The sequence below is a fragment of the Rhyacophila brunnea genome, unplaced genomic scaffold (genome assembly GCF_057557595.1).
Source record: "Rhyacophila brunnea isolate RB1 unplaced genomic scaffold, BYU_Rbru_1.0 scaffold_21, whole genome shotgun sequence".
Classification (NCBI taxonomy): domain Eukaryota; kingdom Metazoa; phylum Arthropoda; class Insecta; order Trichoptera; family Rhyacophilidae; genus Rhyacophila; species Rhyacophila brunnea.
The window spans coordinates 2,060,909-2,072,338 of NW_028232871.1; positions in this window are offsets into that span (position 1 = coordinate 2,060,909).

Sequence of the window (11,430 nt, forward strand, 5' to 3'; positions counted from 1 at the left end):
CTATCTAGATATGGCTATATTGTCATACCATAGTCGCGAGCAAAGCATAGGTAGGCACCCATACCAAGACGGGGATGAAAGAAAAACTCGCCACGTGTGTGCGTATATGAAATCCATTACAAAACTTTGAAAATGTTGAAAACTTTACTTGACTACGTAATAAGAAGTAATTAAATAGTTTCAATCAAAGTTATTTGCACAGCGACCAGTATGAAAGACATAATTCATGGTTTACTGTATTATATTTATATATATTTTGGGGTATGGTAAGGTGTGTGAAGATAAAGTCGTAGTGGCTTGTACGTTGTGACGGGGAGGGTTTATTTATCGTTACAAGAATACAAGCCTGAGGTTATAATCAAGAGATTGATTATATTAATGAACTGAGAGACTTGATTCGAGTGGAGCGTCGGTTGATTACGTCAAGTGACGGACTTGATGAGTGAGTGAACATTTGTGGATTGTCATTTTTATTTACAAGATTTCAGTCTATATATTACAAGAAGCATTGTTGCATTTAATAAATCATAACTGATGTAGTTATGATTGAGGAAATACTGACGATCATTTTCGCTCCAGTGTTTTGTTTTGACAGCAAAACCTACATATTAAAGTATGTCACCCTGAGTGGTAAGATTGCTACATGTTTTTATTCATAATTTTAATTACAAACAATCATCATGCTGAAAAAAACTTATTCTATAGAGATGAAGACTAAATTAATTTATAAAGTTAAAGTAAAAAAAGGATCACTGGTCCACCAATTAAGTCAGGTCATTTGCAGAGAACTTCATGCTTATTAATAACAAATAACAAAAAGGTAATTCGTCACAATGAGTATTTAGTTGAAAAATCCTGTAAAATTGGCCTAAAACCTAAGCCTATAAAGTATATAGTTTATAGGAAATATTCACCTCTTTTTTTATCGAGTCACGTCTTTGAATATTCATAAATATGAATCAATGTATCATTTGGAGCCTGCCTTATTTTCTTTTTGTAATAATAAGTTATTTAATTTACTAACAAATCTTTTTTTTTGTGTTTATTAATTAATATAGTAAGTAAAAAAATAATACAATCACAATTACAAAGAGCGAATATTATTTTAAAATATAAGTAGACATGCATGTTGCATACGGCTAAACGGTGGCACAATGGGAAATATTATTTAAAAATAGTTGATAATTTATTCCAATTTAGTAGTGACAGTTTCTGATCAATGATCACAGTGGACATTTTATTTTTATATTAGATATATTTTATTCTAATATAAATATCATGTTGTCATGAAGAAGGGCTGTCAGCTCCTTAAATAGACTTAAAACCGCCACTGTTGATAGTTCGACTTGGTCAGATTACCAATCTACAACTTTTAAATCTAAAAGCTTTCCACATCGCTTTTAGAAGCTTTTCCACATTAATTATTTAGTAGATTTTACAATCTACGTTAAAAAAAAAATACCGACTAATGTACAGGTTTGAACGGCACAAAACGGTGGGGGCTGCATTTTAAGTGCCCATGTTAATTTTTTTAACGTTTTAACGGTAAAAATTCTTTCCATAAAAATACCGAAAATTTTACTTTGATAAGTGAGGGTTTTTACCGGTTGCAAAAGAAGTAGATCACATAATCCTTGTACAGTGTGCACCATAAAAATAGCCATTCGATTATTACATTTGGAATTTACAAACTTTACGTTGTTAAAATAGATGAGAAAGACACAAGGGACACAACATTAATGGGAACTGGCTTACCCTACTGCTTGTGGTAGGTACAACAAGATATGGATCTCGAGCGTGGAAATATATCGATCATACCAGTCAGCATTAAAAGTGTGACGCACTTAAATTTTTATGTTTTGTTATCAAAACAAACAAAATGACGGAAGCGATTATCAGCATTTTTCCTAAATCATAAACCTAGATCAATAATATCTATTATGATTTGTTTGCGATAATGTCTCTTGTAATGTATAAACTGCGTTTATATAAATAGCAAGGGCGATACATAACTCGTCACTCATCTCGAGTACGTCACTCGGCTCACTACTCATGACGAGTCCGGTCACTCGACACAGTTAACCGTCATTCATCTCGAATCCAGTCTCGCGGTTCGATTAATCTCTTGATAACATCAATACGTCCGTATACGCGATTATAACATTACTCTATCATTGTATTTATTTATTCTTGTATCGATAAATAAACTTTTTCGTCGAAACTTCCAAATAATTACGATATTCTCTCCCCATACCTCAGCATTCCCAAAGAAATATACTTCATAAACAATAGGTACACGACGTGTTAAATATTATGTTATTTCCAATAGTTACGTCTGTATCATAATAATATGCATTGCAGTTTGTCACGTAAATATAATACGCATTCAATAATTGAGAACAGTCGCTTTGTTTTACTTGGGCTTTATGACGTTATTTTTAATTTAGTATTTTTAAGTACCCTGCTTCAAATCCTTGGTCCATGAATGGCTTTTACGCTTATATCTTATTAAGTTGTTCTGTGGAAAGACATCTGAGAAAGAGAAGTGATGTGGATCTCCCGAAGAAGTTTTCTAAAAGATTTTTTTCAAGAAATGGTTCTTAATATTGCCTTACCCTATCAAGTCCATGCACTGGATCTGTATCCAGACACACATTGAAAACACAACATGTGAATTTGTCATAAACGGGATTTGAATCCATCATCCATGCCTGTCAGTAGGCCGCCCTTAGGTAAATTTTTATTTGTAGCCTCAAATTGAATGCAAAATTGTAAGACGAGACATACCATTCCCTGAGGATTAGAGAATTTTTATGAAACCCACTCTCACACAGTGGTGGTTTAAGCTACGTAGAGGTCTGAGGCGCTGACTTATTTGGAAACCGCTTTATGATTTTTTTAAACTAAGATGTTGGTACTTCCTGCATCTTCGTTTAATCGAAAACAGCCACTGGTTTCAAAAGCTGTAATGTTTATATTCGTTCCTTCGTTTGCCGTTTCTAAGTGTACGTCCTGAGTGCCAGCGTTCCGCTCAGCGTTGAGCGTTTTGCGCAACTCAAACGTATAACCGTGTGTGAAAATGTTCGTAGACAATGTATTTTTTTTGAATATACATTTATACGGTTATACGTTTGAGTTGCGCACAACGCTTAACGCTGCGCCAAACGCTGGCACTGAGGCCTCACACTAAGCAATACATAATCTACACGGAACATCACTGCCCGTCAGAATTATATATTTTACCACTCGCACACGGGAGGCATGTCATATTTGTGAAGTACCAAGGTAGGGAAAAACAGATTCTTTTAGAATTGCGGCCACGACAAAATCACTTACTTTAATCACAATAGTATTAATGTCATGTGAAAATAAAGATACCAACTAAACGAGTTACCTACACTGCCGTAAGTATTTGATACAATTTTATCTTATATTTTTATCTATTAAGGATTATAACAAAATAATTACAAGATAAAAAGAGCTTTTTATATACCACGTTTTTAAATTTTCTGTTGAATCATATAAACTTGACAATTCTATGTATTAATAAAAAAAAATATTTTACTTGATAGAAATACTGAATAAATATAGAATACTGAAATGTCATTTTGATATTTCATATTGATTTCCATAGTAACGCACGCATTAATAATTTAGGTGCTAGCAACCAACAATAATGACTTTCCATACAAAACAGAATTAATTGAAAATGAATTCAATTCTGCCTAAAAATGGCTAAAAGTATTAAAAGAATGCATTGTCTTCGTATTCTGATATATTTTAAAAGTTTCAAATGTCTAACTAATCGGGTAGTTAGTTAAAAATCTTCAATCGTCCAATACAAATCTTGGACAAACAAGAAGAAATATCTACTGGACACACAAGAAAAAATTAGTACTGGACAAACAAGAATACGAGCTAATAAAAACGTAGTAAAATAAACATAATATTTAATGAAAATAGATGTTTCCGGGTGTACTCGGTCCATATTCGGCCATAATGGTTCACCGGTCCATCATTCTGTGTCCCTCCCAACGTCAAAGGTGGCTTCATTAATTATTTTTTACGCGTAAAAAGCTAGAAAACATTTTTTCATCAAAGCGATTTTTTGCCGTGGGTACATCGCCCTCGTTTCCGAGCGCGGTTCGTCTTAAAACACTCGACTCTGCGCTTTTTATAATTCATTCCAGAATTTTAAGCATTTTATTTGAAAAATTTGGTAAGTACATACCATTTACAGGGTTTTATCGTTGTATACAGTATTTATACACAGCAATGTAACATAGCATATACATTGAATTTTTCGAACGGAAAACACTGCTGTTTTTAATATTGTTTTATTGGGAAGCCAATATCTATCGTTGTATACAGTATAGGCCAGCGGTCCCCAACCTTTTGGACCTCACGAACTACTAAACTCAAAATCTTGAATCCCGCGGACCACTGCCATGTATTTTTTCCACACATATTTATATGAAAGAATTATAAAACATAAACTTAAATTTTATTTTATTAAAAAAGAATCAATACAATTATTAAACCAATATGAACTCTACGTCGATATAGAGGTGCATAAAAGAATAATTACAGATAACCGAAAGATAATCAGTGTGGCCTTGTTGCTGTTAGTTTGTAATAAGCTGTTGGATTTTTGGTTCCAATGACGTTACTGCAACACGGAGAACCGTTTGTATTTCAAGCCGACTGCGGTACTTGGTTTTAATTGGCGTAACTGTTGAGAATGTCTTTTCACACAAATATGTAGTTGTAAATGGAATCAAAAGTTTTAAGACCTTTTCCCTCAACACTTTTCATTTTTAACAGAAAGCCAACAGTGAGATCTTGATACAGACGAATGAAATTGAATATGGACTGACGACGTAATAAGGCTAAAATTGCATAAAAAAATATTATAAGAATATACTGAAACTTTTTAATAAATACGAAAATTTGATAATATATATTCAAATTACTCTGCGGACCACCAAAATTCTCTCACGGACCACTGGTTGAGGACCGCTCGTATATACAATAATAAAGCATAATAATATACACATTGATTTTTTCAAACGGAAAACATTATGATATTTCTGATTGTTTTATTGGGAAGCCAATATCGCTGTAAATACAATATACACAACATTGTAACATAGCCTACATATTGATTTTTTCAAACGTAAAACACTATGCTGTTTTTAATTGTTTTATTGGGAAACCAATATAATATAACAATACAATTTAAAATCCTCATCAATGGCACTCAAATCGAGCGAACTAATCTTCTACAACAAATGTCAATTGACGTAGTATGTATAATTAGCCGAACCAGTTAATCATTCAGAGACTGCAAATAATAATGGAGCGGCTCTCGAAAATATATTTGAGACACTTTTGTAGTTTTTTGGACACATTTTTCGAGGCATCTTATTTAGGTATGGTCCCAATATGGAAGCTCGATTTGATGTAAATAAAAAGGATTTCAAATTATATAGATTTATATTTTTATACAAATCGATGTTTTTTTTTTTAAATATAAAAAAATTTAACTATGAATCAGTCAAAAATCTCTTAGACGAATCATAGAAAACTTAATAAACTAAATTTTAATAATACATATGACTTAAAATATATTTAATAATAAGATGGAATCCTGGAATTCACATTTTTTTACAATTATTGTAAGTTTATCTTTGACTTAAAATAAAAAATATTTTTTTTTTAATATTTTCAAATACATATTTATTAATTAATACAGTCGAAAGTGTAAATTACCAATAAAATGTCTCAAATTGCAAGCTTCTTATTTTCCGCTAGGTGCCTCTGGTAGGTATAGGTATTGCCTTAACATTTGAAAATGATTTCGGGTATATAACCACCGCAGCTCTGCTGTTCTTGACGTAGCGCATTCTGCACAATCAATTCTCAGGCACTTTTTAGAGCACTGCTGGCCGTATATCTCGAATAAGATGACATTGAACTATGTTGGCTCCTAAGGCGTCAGTTGTTGCAGGTTTATCAAAATAAACCAGCATCTTTACGTAGCCATACAGGAAATAATCCAGAGGTGTTCAGTGATATCCCGTGGGGGGTAGGCAGACTGAGCGTCGCTTGGGTGCGGCAGTTACTCGAAGGGCGGCAAATCGAGGAAAATCATTTAGAATAAATAGAAATAGCTACATAAACTTAGTAATAATGAAAATATCTTTCCATTAAAAAAATCAGCTCACTGGCTTTATCGGGTTCACGATATCTAATTTACTTCCATTGCCCTGCAACGTCCTTGGTTGCCAGAGACCAGAGACCACACTTGCAGATTTGCGATTAGTCTGATATTTTGTTGGTAATGTATCCATACAACACATTTCTTAGATATTGGACTCATGAAAGGATGATAAAAATAATGTTTAAAAAAAATGAGGCGGCATTTTGGCGCTGCCTCGGGGCGGCATTTTATCTAGGGACGTCACTGCAGGTGTTTAATCGCACAACCGTGTAGGCCAATTTATTATTGACAGGTCCATTTCTTGAAATCAACTTATCGCAAAATTTTGATTTCAATAAGTAGTCGATGGTTCCGGTCACCGAATGGAACGTAGTACCTACCATCCTGTTAAAACCACATCATGACCGAATATAATATGTCATCGATATTTTAATTGGTCATTTGTGATAAAACAATGGGTCAGTTTTCAACAGCTTCGAGTCAATCAGAAAACAAATGATTGGATATTCTCATAATGGTTTTACAGGTGATTTTACAGTCTAATGTGATTTTAATCAAAATAATTTATTGAACATACATAATTTTGAAAACACATATATAATCACCAATAGAAAAAATCTTTTTAAAAAAGTAAGACACCCCGCAGGAATTGAACCTGCATCTCTCGGGTATCGCACCCACGCACATACACCACTAAATATAGGTACCTACCACTAGATAAAGGAACTATACTTTATTTCAACAAATTTTAGCTAATGGCTTTTAATATTCACTGAAGCGCTTTCACAAATAGAGCTACTATTGGCAATCGGCTTTTGTATTTTTAAATCAAAGTAGGTATTACTTTAATTACTAACTGACGTCACGGATCACTCCAAGATTTTTGTAGCTTACTTCGCGAAAGCGCTTTAGTGAATATTAAAAGCCATTAGTTTTCATTTGTCGCAATTGAGGATGGCTCCTTTAGCATAGTAGTCTATGTGCGTGGTCACGATACCCGAGAGATGCAGGTTCAATTCCTGCGGGCTGGAGTGTCTTACTTTTATCAAAAATATTTTTTCTATTGGTTATAATATATTTTCTCAGAAGTGTTTTCAAAATTATGTATGTACCTACAATAATTCGGATGTTAGGTACATTCTTACATCTTGTGAATTATTCGTTGAATAAAAAAAATATATAGTTAATTAAAAAATAATTTATTTTCAGAACTGTCGCACATACAAGAATGTTGACAGGTGGGACTGCTTCCTGGTTGTTTTCTGGTTACTAGATAAACCATTAATCGATTACATGATATTATAATATAATGATTATTGATCATTCGAAAAAGATATACCTAAGTATGTGTAGGTATTTTCGGACGGATTTTAGACGCGGAAGTTAAATATTCCATTGTCATTTATTCAACGAATAAAAAACACCCCCGACAGTGCACAAAAAATGCTTTTATTATCCTACAATACAATAAACAATAAAAAATGTTATAGATTATCCAATAAAGTCGTTCACGGTTTCACACGAAAATAAAAGAAACATGAAATATGCTAATTGTGGCTTTATTGTTCAACGCGCCGTGTAGCAAAAGTGGGCGGCAATTTTTTATCGTTTTGATTATCGAATGAAAGAGTGAAAATTACTACTTGTTCAGTGTTACCATCTATGCTCTGTGTTGCCTGAAAAGAAATTGTATATATTGTTGTTTGTTGTACAAAGGTTTTCGAATAAATATTTTGACTGGCTGATTATAGGTTGACGCCGTGTAAAGGGACCTACTAATTTAGGAACGTGTGTGTCGCATGTTAACACTTATCTGAAGTGTGCTGCGATTCAAATAGTCAATAAAAACGGACCGAAACTAATATTCATGGACACATCAAATTCGAGTTTTAAAAAATTCAATTGAGAATGCAGTACAGTACGTATATTAAGAATTTTATTAAATCATTTGACAAATTAAATTATCAAATAATGAGGCTGTATTTTACTCCGAACAATTTTATTGTCATATGTATTTATAGAGAAGTAGTCTATTATCTATGGTTACGGAATATTATGTTGATATGGAAAATAATACAGCGCATCTTTTGGATGGCATAACGCATAAATGACTCTATCTTCTTGGAACCAGTAATAGTTTAAGTTACATAAATTCAAACATATCCATGTCAGATCCTAATAAGATCATAATGGGGTTCCACAGAGTGGAGGTTTGGATTAACAGGTTTTGTTTTTATGAGAAATGGATGTCAGCCACTTGCTCAAACTATTAAATCAATACTCTGATTCAAACACAAATTATCTAATTACCTCATTCTAAAAATCATATCATGTAACTAAAATAAATATCAATAATAATGACAACACAAACATACACCGCTTTAAACAAACCCATCTCGCACCACACTCGGTTTTAATCGAGCGTATCACGAGGCCCTACGTTTGGATGTGAATCATCAGCAGTTTTTTATGCCTGGTAATGTCTCAGGAGCAGACACCCAAGACTAATGTCGCCACGATCGCAGATGAGCTTTGACTGAGTTTACTAAGTTGAATTAAATTCATAAAAAGTGCCATAGGAGAGAAAAGCATAGAGAACTAACATAAAAGAAAATTAATTTAATTATAAATATAATACAAAAACCAAGCTAAATAATTTTTTTTGACCATCTCCGATCCTAATAGGATCATATGGGCCTCCACAAAATGGATGTTTGTATTAACAGATTTTATTTTTACGAGAAATGGATGTCAGCTATTTGCTCAACCTATTAGGTCCATACTCTGACTACACACACACAAATTGAAAAACAATATGTATACTTGCCAGACCCAGGATTCGAACCTGGGACCCTCGATACTATAGACCGACGCTTAAGCCACGCGGCCATCGTGGATAATACGGACATAAAAAAACTAAGTGAAGACATATGATAGTAATGGCACATAATTATAGGTATTACTCAGTGGTTTATTTTTTTATGTATAAGAACGCGTTAGTGTGAATTATTATGTTAAGGCCTATTTGATTAGTCAGTAATATTTTTAATCAATTTGTGAAAAATATGCATCTTTTAAGATTTAATAATTGTATGATGCTGCAGAGACTGGTTGTAATCGCACTACCCTACTTTGCAACAAAATAAATGAATGATAAATACATTAAATATTAAAACGACCTGTTTACTTTAATATAAGTCTATGAAAATTAAAATATAGATATATATATTATACTATATATACATACTGTTCGATAATATTATAATATGAATGCTTAATATGCCTATGCAATTTTGGAGCTCTAGGCAATACATCCCTATTGCATAGCAAATGGATGAAATTCAACGAACCTCTAGGCTATTCACTCTCGCATCGTATATATGAATATTAACGTGATGCATATATATGCCAAGTCAAATCATATATCTATATATATTTCGACATGTCATTATAATAGAATTGACATAAATGCATATTGATATTCCAGATGATTAATTTAAATACATATTAATAAAAATGTTTCAAAGTCAGTGGCAATTTTGTTCTCATTTCTCGAGATTTTATACAGAAATTTTGAGAATCTCATTTCTTCTTGAGACATCATGAATGAAAATTTAGAGAATCCTTTTTTTACCAGGCTTAAATTATTTTTTCTTTAGTTTGATTTTTAAGTTATAATTAAATTTGTTTGACAAATATTTAGAAGGATGACCGATAAAATAATTTGTGGTTTCTGAATTAAATTTTTGACATTCGGACAAAGATTTTTTTTTTAGATAATATTTATCTGATTAGTTAACTCCATTTACATTTTACGATTTTACACCTCTTGAGTATAGTATTTTTATTGTTTATAATAATATATATTTTAGTGTTTATAATAATTTATAATTACTAATGATCTATTATTAGGTTTTGACGATTGACATACGCTTATCGAGTATATTATGTTATTGATAAGGTAGGAGTTTTTTTATTGTGATCCTTGACTTAATAGGTAGGTGATAAAGTTTTTACCTACTTTATTGTATTGATTTTTTTATATAAGTTTGAGTTAATAGTATTCGCTGTCAGTGTGTATTTGTACTCTTCCGGTATCCGCAGCACGTGGCCGAGCCTGGTCTCGGGGTCCGACGTCACCTCTTCACTCTCACTCTCAGCGTGACGAATAAATAAAAAGAAATCTCGAGAAATAAATAAAACATCTTGAATTTAAAAATTTCCGAAAAGTCGAGACATTACAAGCTCTAAGAACAATGCGACATTAAAAATATCCTCGCCCTCTATTGTACATTATTTGCCACTATTTACAAAGTTTTTAATTCGCAATATTGCCAACTAAAAAATATTCACCGAGCGATTTAGTTAAGTATACTATTTATGAAGGTACGTATAAAGCAGGGCCGAAGCTAATATAAATAAACACTCTCCTTTCCTGCAGTGGTCCCATTAAAAAGTCATTAAACATCATCTCGTCCAATTACGCTCGGCGGGCGCTCAGAGCTTTCCCGGAGGATAAAGCTCGTCGCAAACTTACCCTATTTTTTCCTGTAACGGATAAAAAAAAACAAATAAAAGAATTTTCATCTTGTTCGCCATATACTCTTCTTGTTAAGCGAGTTTGGTTATTGATTCTCATTTATAGAATAAAATATAGGTATAAATAATAATAGAGTTTAAAATTGAATAGCTCTTCGTAATATTAAGGGCGGACATGCTCAGCGTAGGTCAAAATGGAGCTTTTATTGCATTTTCAAAGCATGATCCAGGACATTCCTTAAACGTTGTAGATAATCTATTTATATAATTTTGAAGCCTTATTATCCTTTATATTTATTTTAAACATTCAAAAAATGGGTAAGATTAACACATTTGAAGACAATTCTAAAGATTCTAATTATAAGCTATGTCTTTGACCATTCAAGTGTAATAAACATCCTACGAATAATGATTGCCTTATAATAATTATTGACCTAAGAATAAGGTAGTATTTTTTTGAAATACGCCATTTCTTTTGGCATTCCCCAGTAGTTAAGCTACAACATACGGCCGTAGCCATAAATTGACAAACTATAATTGAAGTAGGGAGTAAAATGATGTTAACGCGCGTGTTATGATGTACATGCATGTACTGAAATATGACTGTATTCTAAAACATGAGAGCGAGAGGTTTAAAAGAATACTATTTTATGTAATAAAAATACTTT